The sequence below is a fragment of the Miscanthus floridulus genome, chromosome 19 (genome assembly GCF_019320115.1).
Source record: "Miscanthus floridulus cultivar M001 chromosome 19, ASM1932011v1, whole genome shotgun sequence".
Lineage (NCBI taxonomy): Eukaryota > Viridiplantae > Streptophyta > Magnoliopsida > Poales > Poaceae > Miscanthus > Miscanthus floridulus.
Genome location: NC_089598.1, coordinates 96,806,365 through 96,828,134, shown reverse-complemented (window position 1 = coordinate 96,828,134; position 21,770 = coordinate 96,806,365). Strand labels below are relative to the sequence as shown.

At 46.8% G+C, this 21,770-nt stretch overlaps 1 non-coding gene and 2 pseudogenes across 1 annotated transcript; all 3 read right to left on the bottom strand.

The window, feature by feature from the left end:
- Positions 1-65: 65 nt before the first annotated feature.
- LOC136526433 (uncharacterized) lies at positions 66-14,540 on the bottom strand (annotated as a pseudogene).
- A 905-nt stretch (positions 14,541-15,445) lies between these two features.
- LOC136530113 (small nucleolar RNA Z278) lies at positions 15,446-15,553 on the bottom strand (annotated as a pseudogene).
- A 94-nt stretch (positions 15,554-15,647) lies between these two features.
- LOC136530078 (small nucleolar RNA Z223) lies at positions 15,648-15,741 on the bottom strand. The gene has a single exon (XR_010777585.1). It is a non-coding gene; the product is annotated as a small nucleolar RNA Z223 (small nucleolar RNA).
- Positions 15,742-21,770: the final 6,029 nt, after the last annotated feature.

Genomic DNA, 21,770 nt, shown 5'->3' with positions numbered 1-21,770 from the left:
ATATAATATAATCCAAAGGCTGCTTGACACCGGTTTATGTGTAGCAGAGCAACTGTACGTCTGGGCTAGAACAAGGCCCTGATGACCGCCACGAGCTGAACCACGAGACGTGCAGGTGCAGCCGCCCCTGGACCTCGAAAGCGGCCGACCGTGAGCGCGAGCAGCAGCAGCGTAACGCCGGCCACCCAAATGAGGAAGCCCGCGGCAGCGAGGACGTGGCCGGCGTTGGTGTCGTCGTTGGGACCGGCCACGGCGTGGTTGATAATAGCCGAGGTCCCTAGCACCATGAGTGTCGCGGCGGCGTCGCGGTGGAGCCGGCGGCGACGGAGTGGGTCGAGAAGGCGGCGGTGGGGGAGTGCTGCCGCAGTGAGGACGAGCAGGAGGACGCTGCAGAAGATGGCGGAAGCTGCCATTGGTATCGCAAACGTAGAGGAGCAGAGCAGATCCCAGATCAGCTTGAGGCTTGCAGGTGCAGCTGTGCGAGTGCTCTGCGTAGGCTACTTATAGCCTTTTGGATTGGTTTGACTCTGCTGGGTGTGAATTGTGACGCAAACGTACTAGGGGCCACAAACGTACCACGGGCCAATCGCATCGTCGAAGGCGCTCGCTCGCGGGCTTCTTTGAAGATTATTATTTTTACTAGTCGAGTATTATAATCCGATGGCAATTAGTGCAGCGAGCTTGGTTTCCTGTTCCAAAACCAGCCACTGAGCGCCGTGTCGAGGTGGGCCCTCCTTTGTTTTGTCATTGAAGAAACAAATTTAACTACTACGACTTGATCCCTCGGGAAGTCTAGACGTACACATAATCCTTGAAAAACTTCAGAGGTCAGAAAGCAAATTCTTCATAGTGGTTATCTGTTGGAAAGTATAAAAACATCGTGAAAATGATACAGCCATTTCTTATCTTTATTTATACTACGTAGCGTGCCTGTGCGTTGTTACGAGACAACTAAATCTTTTATACTAAAAACACACGGATCGTACGATAAGATAACAATACTGTTAAATTAAATACCGACGTTAAAGTGATATTTAATTCAAAAAGTAAAGTTCGTGAAATTAACACAGTCACGGAGAGCGCGGCTTCGCAGGCTCATAAACTCTACTGTATAGACTTTTTCGTGATATGGCTAAGATACTATTTTATATCGGTAGAAAGAATTCTCCGATATTCATTTCTTTCATACGCTAATAAATCCATGAATAAGTTCTGCTGCATCTCCATATAATCCTGTACACACAAGTTCGAGTATATATGTAAATATTAATGCCTATCACGTGATAATACTGCGTGTCTTAAAAAATCTCTCATAAAATTTTAAAACAAAGTATGTTATACTTACCGTATAAATATATGTGGTTTTAGGACTATTCCACACAGACATATATTGTAGAATAAGGTATTCACTTGAGTGTCTGTTCCAAGATGTTAAATTAGGTGTTGTAATTCTTAATTTCGACACATTTTTCAAGTCAAGGCAATCAATAGTGACATTTTTCTTAGTGGTGCATAATTTTATGGTGCGCCTTTTGACTATCTGAGTAAGGACAAGTTAGCATTGCAAAGGCTCAGAAAAGCTGCTGAGTAGGCCAATGTTGAGTTTTCCTCCACTATGCATACTAAAACCTATGTCCCCGTTTATCATTTTCGATGCTTTTGATGCAAAGCAATTCAACATTACCATGATCAGATATAAGTTTGAGTCTCTTGTGACTAATCTCATAGAGGGACTCTTATCTTTTATGCGATCTGCCTCATGGATATTGGTAGGACGATGGACCCATGTTGGAATATCGCATCAAAAAGTGTCCACGTTTTATCCACGATTTATTTCCCATGAACACATGCGGGGTACTATGATAACACTTACTACACCAAATGAAAGATTAGAGAGAATTTACATTGTCTACAGAAGGATTTATTTATTAAGTTCTTTGGACTCTACATGTAGTTTTGAAATATCTGTTTGCATGTCTTACCTGGTATCCTAATTCAAAATTTTATAGTTTAATTAGAATATTTAGGTGATTGTATATATATAATATTCAATACAAGAATAATCTATGCATGATCTTCTTGAAAGATTTCTTCAGTGTAAAGACATCTTCGTTTTCATGCATGCCCGTGCTAACGCTACGGTAAAAATAAAAGGACAATATATCAATTAAAAAATAAAAACAAAACTCATCCTCAAAGTCAAAGAGATAAATTATAGATGCTTAAATTTTGTCATCCATTATCTATCGGCGTGCCTATAAAACAGACTAACTAAACAATTAAACATAGATAGAAAACTAAATTAATGAAAGGATCATTGCGAGACATCAATCATCTCATAGCTTCGGACAATATCGCAAAGCTACTAAAAACTGTAACCATGCCCTCACCTCAAATATTGTCCAGATAAATGGATTACAATAAAAAAATTGATATCGGAGATTTCTTCCTGTCAATATAAAATATTATCTTAGCCGCATCACGGAAAGGTCTATAAAGTAGAGTTTGTGAGCCTACGACGCCACGCACTTCGTGACTGTGTTAAATTCATAAACTTTGCTTTTTGGACTAAATGTCACTTTAACGTTGGTATTTAATTTTTTTTTACAGTATTGTTATCTTATCGTGCGATCCGTGTGTTTTTAGTATAAATTGTTAGTTATTCCGTAGCAACGCACGGGCACGCTACCTAGGTCACTTTCACGCAAGGGGAGCGACGAGCAGGGAGGAGATCGTGGCAGATGGAACATGTGAGCGTGAAACCAAATGAAAGGAGGAAAAATCTATCCCTTTTGCAAATGCAAAGAGGGGAAGTAATTAAATATAGGCAGATTTGACAAGGTTCTCATAAATGCAAAGAGGTTTCTTTTGTCTTAATTCTCTTTCCTTCTGTGTTAATTCTCTTTCCTTTTGCTCGTTGCCATGTATGCTGATGCATGCAAATATGCAATATGTATATGGATAGCACAATAATTTTCTACTTTCTATTTTACCGTGATTCCTCTATCACATGACATGCAATATTCAATCAAGGAGATGTCATGAAATCGCAGGTGTGGGTAGACGGACGAACCAAAACAAATATCGTACCAAAAATAGCCATACTTTATTTTTTTTAGTTATAGGAGATTTTTATTAAACTACACCTGGAGTATTCTCTTGAGTTGAGCTTATTTTAAATGAAAGACGGGAACCTACTGCATGTCGAGTTGGTACTTGGTAGGTAGAGTAGCATAACTGCAAGTCCATGAACTGAGATGCATGGTACTACTCCTACCAACTACTCTATATATGCATGTCGCCAGGGTGATTTGTTGAGGAGGCATGGCATGGCATGGATCACTTTGTCCGAGGCCGGCCAGAACGAGAAACGACAAGACAAGAGCACGTGTTCTCCTCGTAACCCATGATGCATGTTACAAAGAGAGCTGCTGAAGCCTAAGCATGTGGGGCTTTTACTAGTAAGTAGTACTAGTTAACTATACGAGAGAATTATCTATTTGTTAATAAAATAAATCAGTTTTTCGTACGTAGCACTAAAAATTTTGAACTTTCTTATCTAGGATCGAGTTAAAATTTTCTTCTCTAAATAGCATTGTCATCCATTTGGGGCAAAATTTCGTTAGTTGACTGTATTGACTGTGGCACTTTTCTTTAAGAAGGACCAAAATGCCCTTCTGCTTATCACGCAGCTCGTCTCCTCTCCGACCACATGCGCGCACAGTCCTAAGCTCGCTAGTAGCAAGGCAGCCAACCAACTGAGCTCCCAGTCCCAGTCCAGCACCGCAGCAGGACAGCAGGTCGTCGGTCTCGTCTCGCCATGAGCAAGGAGAAGGCACCACCGCGACTGGATCCTCCGCCGCTGCTGCGGCGCCATCGCCGCCTGCATCCTCACGCTCTTCGCTGTGGTCGGCTTCATCGTGCTCGTCATCTACCTAGTGCTGCACCCCTCCAAGCCGTCGTTCTACCTCCAGGACGTGTAGCTCCAGTCCATCGACCTCAGCGACCCGGCGCTCTCCCTCGACCTCTAGGTACGCACAGCGTGTTAGCTAGCTAGTCTGATGCATGCATTTGGCCACCCCTGGCTGATTTCATGACGACCGGAGGATGAACTTGGGCCCTTGGATCAACGCCCTGATCGGGGGCGTCCAACCACTCCATGGTTGGTGGCCCCCCGTCGCACAGCACCTTAAAGGGAGGTGGGGGCCAGGGCTCTAACTACGAGGTTGACCTGAGCCGCCGTAACCCACTTTGCTCGAGAGAAACGCTAACCGATCAAGAGACGGTGCTGCCAGCGACGGGAAGCTACCACCGACCTCACCGTCGCCTCTGCAGTGCCATCACCGAGCCTACGCTGTCATGACACCGGCGTCCAAGTTGCTGCTCGCCATGGACCCAACTGTACTAGGGCGAGGGTGAGGTACATAAACAGTTTCCCCATCCAAGTAAGAATTTATCCCCTGTGGGGGTATAGCCCCGGTATCCTCAAGACAAGACATGGGCCGCACCATCAGAGGTGGCCCGGCCCACAAGATCAAGGCGTGCACGGCACTACTCGGCGTGCACCGCAAGACATTATATAGTACCAAATAGGCTACTTTACTTGTAACCCTGTCCCTTCAGACTATATAAGGAGAGACAGGGGTCCCCTAGCGGAGACGATCCATCAAGTTAGATCATCTCATTTACATACAGCAATACAATCAGACGCATGACATAGGTATTACGCCTTCATGGTGGCCGAACCTGGACAAAACCTCGTGTCTATCTTGCGTCACCATCTTGTTTGTAGCTTGCGCACCTGTCTACCGATAATCTAGTACTTTGGGCATACCCCTAGGTAGACTGCCAACCATATTTCGTCGACAGTGGTACGCCAGGTAGAGGGTGTGCGTACTGCTCTCCAGACGAACAAGATGGTCATCATCCCCGGTTCCATGGCTACGCCGAACGGCCTCACGTTCACCATCGGCCAGATCACCAGGGCCACTAGCTCCGACAACTTCATCGTCATGACCACGGAGGAGGCACAGATCCAATATGCATCGACCACTGCTTCACCAGCATCAGCTACAACTCCGACCACATTGGATCTGGCTCTGGCCACACCAGCATCGTCTTCAACCACGCCGACAACCCATCGTTTGCTTCCTTGCTACAAAGGGAGGCAGATCGACAACACCGACCTACTCGACTCCATCGATCAGATCGACACCAAGCTTGCTGAAACCCTAGCTCTGGTAGATTCAATTCAAAATCAACCTATCGAGCAGGTAACCACTACCCATAACAGATCTACCCGACCAGCTCGGGCCAGTCGTCCTGCCCGACTCGGTACGGATCTCGTGGTCACTTCTACTCCTGAAGGGCGCTCCATTCGTCGCCGACCAGCCCCCGCAACGGGTCTCCGGCTCTCCGAGTGCGAAGCCTTGATAGAGAATTACCAGGCTCAGCCCTACGGCCTGTGAAACACTGCTTCCAACTACACGTACAATATACAACGCTGCTCGGATCTGTGTTTTATACATCGACCTCGATCTAAGCTCAACTTCGTCAACGCCGACCAGACAACGCCATACGCCGCCGACCAGACGCTCCGTCCAAAGCTAAGTCACGTTTTAATATTCTTCTAAATATTCTCCAATCTCCGTATATCACCATAATGTTTCTCTGAACTATTTTCTCCATATTTGCTCTCCAAACGATTTTTCGAACCCTCGAACAGTCATGTTGATGCTCGGATGCCTCCAGAGATGGCCCTGTCTCTGGTTCCTCCCTACACATGCTACGGGCTCCACGCTCTACATTATGGGTGGTCGGCAGCGGCTCCTTGGTCACGCCTGTTTCTCCTATACGTGCACGAGCTCCGCGCTCTGCGTTATAGTTAACGGGCTAGCTAGGGCTAGAGACTTAGCTACACACTAACTGTTTAGGCGGTTTATATTAAATATAAATATATTTTCACGCCAACTGATCGTCGAACTGCATACGCCGTTTTATCACCATTGCTAATTTTTCTCCAGAGTTTATTTATTTGTGCGTCATGTACTACCCGTTCTATATATTTGTATTGTAGGATCATCGTCCAGGTGATCGAATCACCTGGTGCTCGGACTTCTCCACCGATCAACTGGTCAGACCACTTGGTTCATGGACTCCATCGTCGACCAGTTGATCGGACTATTCACCGGTCGCTTCTACTCAATGCTCACTTCGCCGCCGACCAGTTGACCAGACTGTTTGTCGCTCGTGCTTCATCACCAGCAACGTCGGTTACACCTGAGCGCTCGGATTCTTCGTGCTCAAGGACTAAGTGGGCACACTTCACCGCACGGACGTCGTCGCCTACATCAGGGACTCCTCGCTCCTCGGTGCTCAGACATCGCCAGCGACGCCGAGGACTCCTCGCTCCTCGGTGCTCGGACTTCGTCGCTTACGTCGAGGACTCCTTGGTGCTTCGATATCGCCAGCTACGCCGGGGACTCCTCGGTGCTCTGATATCTCCAGCTACATCGGGGACTTCTCGGTGCTCGAACATCACCACCTACGCCGAGGGCTCCTCGACGCTCGAACATCATCGCCTACGCCGGGGACTCCTCGGTGCTCGGTCATGGCCAGCGACGCCGGGGACTCCTCGCTCCTCGGTGCTCGGACCTCACCAGCTTCGCTGGGGACTCATCGGCGCTCGGACATCGCCAGCTTCGCTGGGGACTACTTGGTGCTAGGACATCGCCAGCGACGCCGCGGACTCCTCGCTCCTCGGTGCTCGGACATCGCCAGCGACGCCGGGGACTCCTCGCTCCTCGGTGCTCGGACAACACCAGCGACGTCGTGGACTCCTCGCTCCTCGGTGCTCGGACATCGCTAGTGACACCGGAGACTCCTTGCTCTTCGGTGCTCGGACAACGCCAACGGCGCTGGGGAGTCCTCGCTTCTCAATGCTCGAACATCGCCAGCGACGCCAGGGACTCCTCGCTCCTTGGTGCTCGGACAACGCCAACGGTGCCGGGGACTCCTCGCTTCTTGGTGCTCGGACATCGCCAGCGACGCCGGGGACTCCTCACTCCTCGGTGCTCGGACAACGCCGGTGACACTAGGGACTCCTTGCTCCTCGGTGCTCGGACATCGCCAGTGACGCTAGGGACTCCTCGCTCTTCGGTGCTCGGACAACGCCAACGGTGTCGAGGACTCCTCGCTTCTTGGTGCTCGGACATCGCCAGCGACGTCGGGGACTCCTCGCTCCTTGGTGCTCGGACAACGCCAGCGATGTTGGGGACTCATCGCTCCTCAGTGCTCGGACATCACCAGCGACGCTGGGGACTCCTCGCTCTTCGATGCTCGGACATCGTTAGCAATGCCGGGGACTCCCTTGCTGCTCGGATCTTGCTACGTCTTGTCGGTGTGCTATCAAGTTGCTCCATGCTGTTCGGATTAGGGTGCTGATCTTGGGTAGCACGTCTGGGGTCTTGATATGTGCATGTCAGACGACGTCGACAAGCTTTCAGACTTCTTTTCCTTTGACCCTGCTACAAGATTCATTCTTTATCTTCTAGCAGGCTCGGGGACTAAGTGGGCACACTTCACCTTGCGGTGAATGTGCTTGTTCTCATCTCGAGGCTATGCCTGGGGACTGGCTACCTTCTCGGCTGGTCTTCTACTTTTTGATCCTGGCACCACGCGACTACGTCACCTATTGTCAGGATCGGGGACTAACTATGGGGGTATGGCCCCCGGTATCCTCAAGACAAGACATGGGCCGCACCATCAGAGGTGGCCCAGCCCACAAGATCAAGGCGTGCACGGCGCTGCTCGGCGTGCACCGCAAGACATTGTATAGTACCAAATAGGCTACTTTACTTGTAACCCTGTCCCTCCAGACTATATAAGGAGAGGCAGGGGTCCCCTAGCGGAGATGATCCATCAAGCTAGATCATCTCATTTACATACAACAATACAATCAGACGCAGGACGTAGGTATTACGCCTTCACGGCGGCCGAACCTAGATAAAACCTCATGTCTATCTTACGTCACCATCTCGTTTGTAGCTTGCGCACCTGTCTACCGATAATCTAGTACCTTGGGCATACCCCTAGGTAGACTACCGACCATATTTCACCGACATCCCCTGATCTATGATTTAGAGGTACTGTGAACCTAACATTGGTACCAGAGCCAAGGTTTTTCTAGTGAGTACATCTAGATTAGGATAGTAGCAGTTTAGAACAAGTTGAGAGAGATCTAATTCGGATCGAGGCAGAAGGGTTAACCGAACCCTAACCGTAGAAAACCAAGGACGGAAAGGGGAGGACCTACCAGGGCTTCTCCACCACCGTCGCACCGCCGCTGCGTGGAAAGAAAGTTCCGATGCCCCGCGGGTAGTCGAGCCGCTGCGCACCGATGAGACGCCGACGTGCAGGCTCAAAAGGTGGGAAAGATGAATAGTGGGTTCATCCTAACCCTAACCGGCCGAATCTATGACCGGGGACGGGGAAGGAGCGAAGAGAAGAGGGTCATCGAACCCTAACCCTAATCGATGAAGGAAAGCTGTAAGAAGAAGATGGACTCGGCTTCAAGAAGAACCCGAATCTGAGCTCAAACCCATGAAGTAGTCGCTGGGGAAGATGAATAGTGACTCCAGTGAGTCAAACCCTAACCCTAACTTAACTTAACCCTATCCCTAATACCCAATTGGATGAAATCCGAGAAGAACAGAGAAGAAGATCCAAAAGGAGATGAAGAAAAGGAGAAAGGGGAAAAGGGGAAGGGGCCTACCTTGTCGTGCACCGCGCTGTCGCCTCGCCAGCGCGCGGGAAGACGACCGAGCCATGAGAGCTCTGGCCAAGGGCGCCGCCGCTAGTCTGCTCGACGGCGGGGCTCTCACCCGCATGGGGAGTGCACATGCCAGTGAAGGGGCCGGCAATGGTGCCATGCTCTCTCCCTTTTCGCTCGGTCGCCGATCGTTGCTGCTGCGCTGAGGAAGAAGGAGCATGACAAAGAGAGAGAAGGGGAGAAGAGAAATGACGCTAGGGTTTGGGGGAGGCTGCAGCGCGCTGGTTTTGTTCCCACGAGAAGCACGCTCAGCCGTCGGATGAGAACGGATGGCACAGATCAATCAGGCCAACAATCGGCCCAAGCGGGCGCGCGCGGCCACGCGGCTTTGTCGACCCAGGCCTAGGTTGCGGCCTGGGAGGCACAGCGCGTGCGCAAGCAGAACAGGCCGGGCCGGTTTTTGCTGCTGGGCCGAGCACAGTAAAGAATGGATCAGTTTGAGTTTTTCTTTTTTTCCCAGAGAATTTTGTTTATTTCCTGGAAATAGATTAATGGCTCAAAAGAAAATAGCAAAGAGGAGTTTACCTATGGGTAAAAATTCACAAATTATGTATAAGTTTCCGCTGCAAAGTTTGATGTTGATTATCTTCTAATTAAATTCGAACCAACATGAGAATTTAATTAGAAGATCAGTTATATTTAGTGAATTACGATTATGTTTATCCTCTAATTAAATTGGAACCAACGGAAAAATTTAAATTAGAGGAGTAGTCCGTTTTGTTTAAGTAGGATTATGATATTGTCATTTTTTGACTAATGTTGATGATGACAATATTATAATGGATTTAAGTTTAAAGTTTAAATCTCTGGAAAATTTTACACCAACGTGGTGAATTTTCAGAGAGTAGTTAAGGATGAAGAAATGCTCCTTAACTAAAAGAACGTATTTCGTTATTAAGTTTTCACTGCAATAATGTTGATTATCTTCTAATTAAATTCGAACCAACGGGAGAATTTAATTTTGAAGAGTAGTTATATGGATTTCAAGTTAATTTATGAGTTTTATGCATTAATTCTATTTTCTGCCCAACGGTGATGTAGAATTGATGCAGAAGCATATTGTATGTTTTATTTTTAATTCAACAAGATCACTCGGCTGCATGCCAACGGGCTGCAATGCTGGGGTATGTGAATGAAAAGGCTTGAGTCAAACCAGTTCATGACAGTTTTTGTTAGTTTACTAATTTTCTGATTAAATTAGAACCAACGGAAAGATTTAATTAGAAAATGAAGTATAAGTGAATGTTTTAGTCATCATGACTAAGTTTTCGTATAGATGTATCCCGCATGGGAGAAGTTTTGGCATAGTAATTATGCTAGTCCATCCAGCATGGCGGGAGAAGTTTTGTGATGATTCACATGTTTTGTATCCCGCATAGCGAGAGAAGTTTGGGTAGCTCTTATGCTATCCTAGTATTGACCTTGGCATAATAGAAATGCATAGTCATGGTCAATACTAAACAAAAGATAAGAAAAGATGCAAGTGTGACTTGCAAAAAGTATCACAAATGAAAGACCTCGTTGAGTTCTTAAAGTGAATTAAGGAAAGTGTACTCCTAAACGAATCAAGAAATAACTTTGTTTACATGACACAATCATGTGAATGAAGTAAGTTATAAGTGTCTCCTCGTTTATAGGCTTTCTGAATAGTTATCGAAATTATGGCAGTAAAGTTCATGCCATATTTTGAGGGGGAGAAAAATATAAAGATCAATTAAGAAAGATACTCTTCATTAAGAGTAAGATAAAGATTAATTAAGATGAATGCGACCGTTGGAGGAGTACAACTGTCACAACGTTGATACCCCTAAGTAGAGAAATAGCTAAATTTCTAGACCTTTTAAAAGTTCCGACAGGAAAATAGCGTAGTCAGTCTCAAAGATGTTAGGGTGGTGCTTAAAGTGCCATATGAGATTTTACCAGATTAAACCCAAAATAAGATATTTGAAGATACACTATCTTTAGAAAAGATGGGAAGATCTAGGGGAGCATGGTATGTAGAGGTATGTAGAGACCTAAGACTTGAAGACTCATTACCTATTGATGCTGTATGACTTATATAACACCTGTTGTTGGCCTATCGAAGAAGATGAATAATATAAACAAGGATCTTTGTGATACAGGAGCCTGTAGAATCAATTGCCTCTTGGCAATGAAGAGCAACAACAGCCCATATGAAAGTGCCAGTAGTTGATGCCCTAGAAGGTCTCAAAGAATTAGTAAACCAGTTTTCCCAATGACTATGAAGTTTATGTTAGCAAAGAAATTCAAATGGAGGGTGATCCCACCTCATTTGAAGAAGCCATGAGAAACGTTACTCGTTTAAATGGCAAGAAGCTATGAAAGTTGAAATGAATTTGATGAGTACCAACGAAGTTTGGGACTTAGAAGTAATTCCTAATGGAGTCAAAACAGTAGGCTATTAATGGGTCTACAAGACAAAATATGACTTCAAAGGGAATGTAGAAAGATATAAAGCACGACTTGTGATCAATATGTTTTAAGCAAAAGAATGAAAAGATTACAATGAGAGTTTTCTCTCCAGTCTTATGTAAGGATTCTTTTAGAATCATAATGGTGTTTAATGGCACATTACGATTTAGAGTTACATCAGATGGATGTAAAGATGGCATTCCTCAACGGGGATTTATATGAAAATGATTACATGGCACAACCCAAAAGGTTTTGTCAAGGAAGAAAAGAACGTATGGGATGCCGCCTGTGGAAATCCATTTATGGGTTAAACGGTAAGTCTCTAGACAGTAGTATTTGAAGTTGATGAAACAATGAGAAAGTTTGGGTTTTAAAGAAATGAGAAGGACAATAGCGTTTATACGAAGTTCAAGAATGGAAAATTTATTTTCCACATCCTATGAATAGATGACATTCTACTCAGTAGTAGTGATGTTAATCTGTCATTGGAGAAGAAGTTTTGTCCTCAAGTTTCAATGTGAATGATCTTGGTGAAGCCTCATTGGTTCTAAGAATCAAAATTCACCGAGATAGAAGAAAATGGGGTATTAAGACTATCGCAAAGGCATACTTAGAAAAGATTCTAAAGAAATAAAGTATGCATGCGAGTAAACCTACGACTGCTCCTATAGTCAAGGGTAATAGATTTGGAAATTTTAAGTATTCCTGGAATCGATATGAGATCGATCAAAAGAATATGGTTCTATATGCGTCGATCTACCAGGGCCACAAGGATGTGTCGGTGTGGTCCCCCATGATGTCGGGCGACGCCGTGCCCGTGGCGCAGTACGTGGCGGACACCATGAAGCAGGACATCGCGGCGGGCTACGTGCTGCTCCACGTCAAGGTGGAGGGACGCGTCAAGTGCAAGGTCGGCAGCTGGGTCTCCGACGGCTACCACCTCTTCGTCACCTGCCCCGCACTGCAAAGAAGGGCATTTATGTTATTTTACCAGACACTTGACGCCGTTACTAGCCCAAATGGAAGGCAGTGCTATGTAGGGAAGGAAATTTTAACTTGGTGCCAAATAAGAAAGTTCAAAATTTTTAGTGCTAAATGCGGAAGACTGATTTGTTTCAGTGTCAAATACATAATTCTCCCTAACTATTTCTGTCGTGCCCTGTTCCTCCCTCAGTAATAACCCTCCCACTTATGTCACTGTCTCGCTCCTGTTCGCCTGGCTGATAAGCCATAGCTGAAAGTACAATTATTCTTTGAAAATTATTATTATTATTATTATTAAACGTACATGTCCGACCGGTACAGAGCATACAAACTAGGACATGAAAGCAGACTTAACGTAAACGGGACCAAGAAAGTAGGTTATTATAGCCAGTGTTATTTTTAAACACTAAATGATAAATAGTCCGTCACTTATCGTTTAGTTATTATTCAAGTAAAACCACTAATTAAATGGATAATATCGTTATTTAAATAAATTAGATAAACAAATGATTATATAAATGAAAAAAGGTGTACTACCGTATAGTGTTTAAAAGGTAAGTATAATAAGGGCTAAAAGACCGTGATTATAATAAGGGCTAAAAGACCGTGATTATAACATGACAATTACATCTTATATAAGAATAATAGTACAGCGAGTCTAGACAATTTTTGCTAGTTTTAAGTACTACATGACCGCAATACATGAGGGACGGTAACTAAAAAGACAGAAGCCCAGAAACACTATATGAGGTGGTGTAGGCGTGTAGTAGCAGAGAAAGGTAGGGACAAGAGGATATTCAAAAGGCTGCTTGGCAGTTGACACCGGTTTAGTTTAGCAGAGCAACTTGCGTGTGGCTAGAACAAGGCCCCAACCGCTGCTTGCACGAGCTGAGCTGCAAAACGTGCAGGTGCAGCCGCCCCTGGTGGAAAGCGGCCGGGCGTGACGGCGAGCAGCAGCAGAGCAACGCCAGCCACCCAAATGAGGAAGCCCGCCGCAGCGAGGGCGTGGGTGTCATTGTTGGCACCGGCGGTGACGGCGTGGAAGATAGCCGAGGCCCCTAGCACCATGAGTATCGCGGCGTCGTCGTGGAGGAGCCGGCGGCGACGGAGTGGGGGGGGGGGGGGAGAAGGCGGAGGTGGGGGAGTGCTGCCGCGTTGAGGACGAGCAGCAGAAGATGGCGAAAGCTGCCATTGGTATTGCAGATCAGGACTGACAGAGTGGCATCATCAACCCCGAGCAGGAGCAGCGCCATCCTTTTCTCCGGACTGTACGACTGCGGCTCTCAGGACTGTACCTCTGCGTGTGCGTGGCTTGCTTCGCGGTAAGAAAGTCCGCCGCGTCCGCAACGATGCTAGCACGTAGCCGGCTTACGTGGAGCTGAGAGTGAAAAGCAAACACTATTTTAAATATTTTTATTTTTCTATGTAATATTGGACCACAATGTTTCTCTCTTAGAGTCTTGGACTACGTAAAACTAAATCAGCTATTTGTTCGTCGTCAGTAACTACTTTCTCCTACTTTTTTCTATCCATGTTGGGGATATCCTAATCCTCGGTCAATCTACATCTCCTGACGTGGACAATCTACACTTATATGGCGTGCCTGTTTAGGACGGCAGCCAATCCATAACCAAAGCCATCCTAGATGAGTAGATGGGGATATTTGCTTCTAAAAGATTCTCCAGCATGGAAAGAGTAAAAAAAATGTCAAGCTCCAAGCCTAGGTTCAATAGACGTTAGAAGATAATAAAAAGACCACGTCTGGTTAAATATATGTTCTAAAATTTTACCGCAATTTATGCAACTATTAGGGTACTTAGTTTACTAGATTAATAGTCGAAATTAACATAATAAACCTCTAGGTAATTATATAATTTTGAGAAGATTATGAAACATTTAATAATAGTTAAATGTGAAAGAGTTCACAATTTAAAAAGTACAGTACAATCAAGTATTTATTGATTATAAATAAATGGTTACAGAATTTAATTTTAATTCTTAAGCAAGAGAACTGCTCCAATAGTCCTCTTTCTAAAAAAAAAGTACACAAATCTCAAAGCAGCCAATCTAATTAATTATTTTTTTCTTACTTATAATTGTTTTCATCTTCGGTCCAGCGTGGGCCAACCCGGCCCGTCCAAACCAAGTCTGAGTCCAGCACTGACCTTTGCCTAGCCAGCCCCCGGATCCCCTTTGTCTACCATTCTCGAACAGCGGCAGCCGGCGGATAGTTCGAGCGTACCGCAACAGTTAGCTGTTCTGTTAGCTGGTTGAAGGAGACGGCGTCGGCCATTCCCGAACAGCGGCATAGTTCGAGCGGACCGAGCAGCAGTTCCATTTCACTCCTTCCAATCCTTTGCCACTTCCATCCCCTGTTCCTGGACAGAAGGTCCGGCAGCCGTTCCATTTCGTGTGATGGAAGTCCACCACCAGTTACGCATGTTTCGAATGATATTGATCGAGGAGATTATATTTGTCCTGGATTAGAAACTCAGCTTCAGCGGTCGAACAGAGAACATGGTTGTATCTCCATACAAAACAGCAATACCTGAAGGAGCTTAATCTCATCTCAATTGAATCACGAGCAGACCAATGCTCCATGCTCGTGGTTCCTGGAACCATAAGCAATTCCTGTCATCTTTCTCAGACGGAAAATGATCAACTCACCGTCGTTTATTCCACCTTTAACCCATTCACCATTGTTAGTAGTACAAACTAACATCCGACCAGGTGACGATCAACATCACTGAATAAGTGAATAATATTGTGTTGTCACTCTCTCTTCCCATGCCGAGAGTATCATTAGTCATTAGACACCAGATCAAAAGCACCAAAGGCAGGTAGTATCGCAGTGGTTACGGGTTACCGGCGGGCATCAGGAAGGGGCATCAACATGACGAACCGCCCGAGTGCTGGACTCTGGCTGGGTTGGATGGGCCACCGGCCAGCCCATGCGAGACCCAGAGGAAAGTACTACCTCCGTCACCGAGGAACGATGCAATTCTAAAACAATGTCATGTCTTAGTATATCAAGTGTGACCAATTATAGATAAAAAAATATAAATATTTATAATATAAAATCAATATTATTAGATTAATTACGAAATATATTTTTATAATAAATTAATTTTGAGTCATAAACGTGAATACTAATTACTACAAACTTAGCGAAACATGAAACACTCTAACTGACACGCAACCTAGAGTTATCGAGCGAGTGCAGCGGCTCCAAGTAGGTTCTTCCTGACAAGCAGGAACTTGGAGACGACAGCAGCCTCAAACCAATCGGGCGATTTCATCACTGGCCAATTAGACAGTTTTTCATCACTAAAACTTTTGATCATAGAGAATGAATTTAACCTATAGAGAGTATGTACGTGCAAAGACATGTGAGTGCTCGATGCTCAGATACGAATCAGCTCTATTATCAGTCATGAATTCTCAGAAGCAGAACTGGCGTTTTAAGCTGAATGGTTGTATCATCATTGACAGATAAATCACATCTACATTAACAGAGTTGACTCAGGTGCAGAAAACAGCGAAATGAAGGGGAGGGTCGCTACATCGTTGGGCCTTGGACGGCTCATATTAAGAAATTCAACCATTATTTTACTGAGTTTATAACACGCGACAATTGCATCTTCCGAAGAATAATAGTACATCCAGTCTAGGCCATTATTTGTTACTAGTTTTAAGTATTAGACGACAGCAAAACTACACGGACAGAGAACTCAAGAAAAGAAGCCTAGAAACACTGTCTGGGTGGTGTAGCCGAGAAACCTAGAGACAAGAGAAAAAATATATATATAATATAATCCAAAGGCTGCTTGACACCGGTTTATGTGTAGCAGAGCAACTATACGTCTGGGCTAGAACTAGGCCCTGATGACCGCCACGAGCTGAACCACGAGACGTGCAGGTGCAGCCGCCCCTGGACCTTGAAAGCGGCCGACCGTGAGCGCGAGCAGCAGCAGCGTAACGCCGGCCACCCAAATGAGGAAGCCCGCGGCAGCGAGGACGTGGCTGGCGTCGGTGTCGTCGTTGGGACCGGCGACGGCGTGATTGATAATAGCCGAGGCCCCTAGCACCATGAGTGTCGCGGCGGCGTCGCGGAGGAGCCGGCGGCGACGGAGTGGGTCGAGAAGGCGGCGGTGGGGGAGTGCTGCCGCAGTGAGGACGAGCAGGAGGACGCTGCAGAAGACGGCGGAAGCTGCCATTGGTATCGCAAACGTAGAGGAGCAGAGCAGATCCCAGATCAGCTTGAGGCTTGCAGGTGCAGCTGTGCGAGTGCTCTTGGTTTGGTTTGGCTGTGTAGGCTACTTATAGCCTGGGGCCAATCGCATCGTCGAAGGCGCTCGCTCGCCGCTTTCTTTGAAGATTATTAATATTATTATTATTATTATTATACTAGGACGAATGGGCGCTTTCATCGAAGCATCGTTTTCTGCAGTGGAGCAGCGTTGAGTTATTGATTACCAAAAAAGAAAATAAATCCGAGTTTTCTTTAGAGGCGTTGAGCATACAGTACTTTAGAGGCGTTGAGCATACAGTGCTGCTGCACGTGGTCGCAAGCTTCTGTGGTACTATTACTAGTACTTTGGCACTGTGTTTATGACTATTTACAAATGATTTGCTTGGTAAATAGTTGGAACATCTAGGGATGCTGCAAAATTTGTACTCAGGGTTGTCCGAAGCTTAGCTGCATCTGCGTGGGGGCGAGATTATAAAATGGTGGTCTCAGCTAGAGACGAGTGAGCCTTGCGATTTTGTTTTTCTGAATATTTTCTACCTGCGCTTTCAGGCACAGCAAAAATGCACACCATTTCTTCAACAATAATTTGGCACTGAAATTAAAGAACACAGTATGAAGGTTAACATTATGTAGGATCGGAGTCTGTCCTAATCTCCGTTTAATATAAACAGCAAAGGAACGATGGGATTGACAGAATAAAATCCATGCTTTTCTAGCGAATACGAACAAAGCTTATGTTACATGTATGAAGGGTGGACACCATAAGTCCATCCAACAACTGGAGAACCACACGTGAACCAGAGTCCAGAATTGATATTACAGGTACCAGGTATTGGGAAGCCAGGTTTCTCATTAGTCAGCGTACATAATGAAAGGGCAAAAAATTGGCACTACATATCTGAAGACAGAATTGATATTCAAGGTACCAGGTATTGGAGCCTCCGTAAATGCGGCGAAAACCGAAAGAGACAGCTCACCAGAGACGTACGCTCTGTCGCGCGAAGCTACCTCAGTTGATCTCGAGTCTGATCAACAGGTCCAAACGAACTCGTTAGACCGGGAGAATCGAAGTTTATAATAACTAGCCAGCTCTACCAAACAGGTCCAAGAGCTGCTGCTTGGACTGAGGGACGGGTCCAAGAGCTGCTCCTGCTGGGAGTGCCGTTGATTAGTCACCGCTCATTGACGCCACGGTGATCTCGAACTAGTCGATGAGGAAGACAAGGGATCAAGAAGCAGACATGCCTGCCTGCCTGCTGGTGCACACTTGTCTCAGTCTTTCCTTGCAACGCATCACCCGGTCGGCATCAATCCATATATCCGACCGGAATATATTATATATACTAACTAGCGTGAGCCCCCACGCTTCACGTGGGAAGCAGGACGGAAAAAAAAGAGAAAAAAAAAGGGAACGGGTGTGTACTGTTCCTGTAATGGGCATATACTGTTCTGTATCGGGTTTTACTGTTCCTTATCAGGTTTATACTGTTTCCTTATCGGGCTGGGACCGCTCCTTATCGGATTGGACACTGTTCATCGCGGATCCGGCCCGATAGAGTTGACCTACAGTATGTATGAGTCTGGGGACGCTGGATGAACAGTGAATGCAGCCAAATTTAAAGTTTTATATTATATAGATATAGATATAGATATAGATTACCTAACAGAGTAGAACCAGTCTACTAACGGAAAAAAAGTCTACGTCATCCCCTGAAGTTTGGAGAGGTGTCTACTTAACCCCCAAATATAAAACCAGGTATTAAACACATTAAAATTTACAGAACCAGTCAATTTACCCCTAGGGTAGTTTTGCCAGACGGTTTTGCTTGTGTGGCAGTGGTTTTGCTTGCGTGGCAGTCCATGTTGGATGCCTTGGACATGTTGGCGCTTGGGCCCGCTCGTCAGATGCCTATTCGTTTCCAAATACGCGTGCTCGGTACGGATGGAGCAGGAGAGGCGGCACGAACGCGTTGGATGGAGCAGGGGCGGCACCGGATGGAGCAGGGGCGGCTGCGGCCCACTTACCTCCGGTGGTGGTGCCACCGGACAGGCTGCCGCTGCGTGCCCCGCTGCTGCCTATCGTCCTGTGTCGTCGCCGTCCTGTGCCCGTGCTCTCCGTCTCTCGCTCACTCTCAAGCTCCATTTCTCACGGAGTTTCGCCCAAGGTCTCCATCCCTCGCAACCTCTCCATCTCTCGCTCACTCTGCCTGCTTGCTCTCTCTGTTCGTCGCTTTCATGGAGAACAGCAGTCGCCGCCGGCCAAAATTCGCGAGCTCCACTGCACCATCCCCAAATTAGTCGCAACCGCAGCTTCACCTTGAGCCTCTCTACATCCTAGGCGTAGCCTCACTGAGTTTTGCCCAAGGTAAAGGCTGTTGCCGGCGTTTTCGCATCTCTTCGTCGCCATACACGAGCTGGGAGCTCACTGCGCCACACCTTGACGCCAAAAACAGAGTTCCCATCGTCTATCAAATTCGGCCAGCTCAAAGCCTCCTAGTTCAATTCCTTGCACCAGTGGGTAGCTATGGAAATTGCCTAGCTAAGGAACACACAGGGAGAGCCAGCCGCGCCCTGTCGTCAACGACTTTTGGAAATTCGTCGTCCTCACTACTTCCGTGGCCACCGGGATGCCATCATGTAAAGTTTTACTTTGAGTCATGTAAAGTTTTCTGCAATCCTGTTGTAACTTTTTAGTTGTGTCGTGGTTAGTTTGTGAGGCCACCGGAGTTGATCCAGGGCTTGATGATCATCGCCGGTCCTAGCAGCCATCGTGGCGTCCGAGGGCGCGTTCGCCAAGGTGCAGCTCCTGGGCCTCCTGCCGCTTCGTGGATGACCCATTCGCGTTCATGCTGCTGGAGTTCCATGGATCCACCCTGGCCATAGCACGCGCTCCACATCTTCCCCACCTACGCACTCCCGCACCAACAGGTCCCTCGCCCCTGCCCCTGCGTAGCTCTGCCGGCAGTGCCCTGCCCCGGCGCAACTTACGGCACAGGCAGCAGTGGGGCAGCGCGACACAGGTAGCATCAGGGCAGCGCAGCACACAGCGGCAGCATGTGGCAGCTTGTCCGCGCGGCGTCATCGCAGGTGTTAAGTGGGCCGCCGCCGCCACTACTCCGTTCGGTGCCGTCCCCGCTCCATCTGACGCATTCGTGCCGCCGCCCCTGCTCCATCCGCCCCGAGCACGCGTATTTCGGAACGAATAGGCATCTGACGAGCGGGCCCAAGCGCCAGCATGTCCAACATATCCAGCCTGGACTACCACGCAAGCAAAATTGGCTGGCAAAACAACCCCAGTGGGTAAATTGACTAGTTTTGCAAACTTTAATATTGACTTTTTCCATCTACTAACCAAGGGAGCTCAAATATTCACCGAATCAAAAAAATCCTTTGTTTCTCTACCTCTCTGCCTGCCTATAAATACGAACGAGCACTGCCCAACTTTTGTCCTCACACATCAATCATCACAGCGTAGAAACATACGTGCACAATACGTTTTGATGGGTCAAACATTAACAGAGGCGGGCACACCTAGTGACACCTCCACAAATGGTTAGGGAAGTTCCGGTGCGAAAATATTCATCTCTCAAAATCATTTACAGAGGCAGACGTCCTAAGACAACTGCCATTGAGACTCATCGAATAATCGAGACGCTTGTCTTAGGAGGACTTTCCGCAAATCAATTTTCAGAGGTGGATGTCTTCAAATGTCCATCTCCCAAAATCGCTATTAACACATACAGTCATTCTAAGCTACGGTTCCATAAATTGATTTACAAAGATGGACATCCTAAGATTCTACCTCAAGTATCAACCATTCACCATGCAACATAAAAGATACAAGTGAAGATCCACTTACACGGAGCCAGCCGTACCAAAAAGATAAAAGAGCAAGTGAATTCATTCCTACTGATTATGATTTCATCAAATCTAAGGATGGTATACTACCTAATTATTCTACATTGATGTTTCTTACGTTCACTCATGAAGAGGAGCAATCCACAAAAACATGGAGAACAATTGCAATGATCTGACGATGAGGTGCAGAAAAACAAGTGCTGATGTTCAAACCAGCACAAAGAAATTGTCATAACTCTTGATTCCCATAGGCTCTAGGGGTCAACGAAGACTTTATCGAAAGATTATCAAGCTTATTTTCCAATGCAACAAACCCCGCATCATTTGGATTTCACAATAAAGAGTTATGATCATATAAGTAGAAACTGCCCAGAAGATTAACAATCAACCAGGATTGATGTGATGGAGAACTTTTAGTGCAAACATGTATCATTATGCAACATTTCACGGTGCATACTATACATGGTTGGAAAGATAATCAAGTGAACTCTCCAACGCAACAAGCAGCCCATCGTTTTGACTTCCTGTGATGGAGTTATGGCTATTTTATTGAAGGCTGCGCAGAAGCTCAAGAGACGCGTGGGAAATGAAGACTACTTCGTGAACGCTTCAACTAGTTGGCCTTCTGTTGACCACCAAAATTGTCCATTTTGTAAATTTGTCAAAATGAGAAACGGACCTCACCATTGTTTTCCTCTCGTCAAAATGGTCAAAAAACATATATGGAACACCCAGTTCAGAGTCCGGATGAAGGAGTTATGCCCCCAGAAAGATGCTCCACGGTTAGAAGTTCTGACCCAGGAAGCCTGAAAAGATATGCTCGGGTGCACAGGGTTATCCCCACATTGGACTACCGATCTTACTGAGCTCTGCCTCGTCCGACTACCGAGGCCATGGGCTCCACCTCGTCCGACCGTCGAGGGTCGGCTCCGCCTCAGAGGACACTGAGGCCGTGGCCTCCGCCTCATCCGCCCCCTGAGGGTTGGCTCCGCCTCGGCTGACTCCCGAGGACAAGGTTTCTGCTTCGTCCGACCCCATGGCATGGGCTCTGACTCCGACGATGAGGTTTCTACCTTGTCCAACCCCAAGGCGTGGGCTCCGACTCGCCTGGTCCCACGAGGAGGGCTCCGCCTCATCCGACAACAGAGGGTCGAATTCCGTCTTGCTCGGCCCCCATGGCGAGATTTCTGCCTCACCCGTTCCCTAGGGGTCGGATTTGCTACCGGACAAAAGTAGTGGCCCCAGAGTGGGACCCGAACTGCTTCAACCACAACGGCATGGAGGCGCAAACCCGTGGGCACGTCTCGAGCGTGTCCTGATGCAACTAGCGGTCGCATCAGGCCATGCTGGGAGACTCACATCGCCCACCGCATCAATAGGCCAGCACTGTGCTGCCAACTCGCTGACTGACCC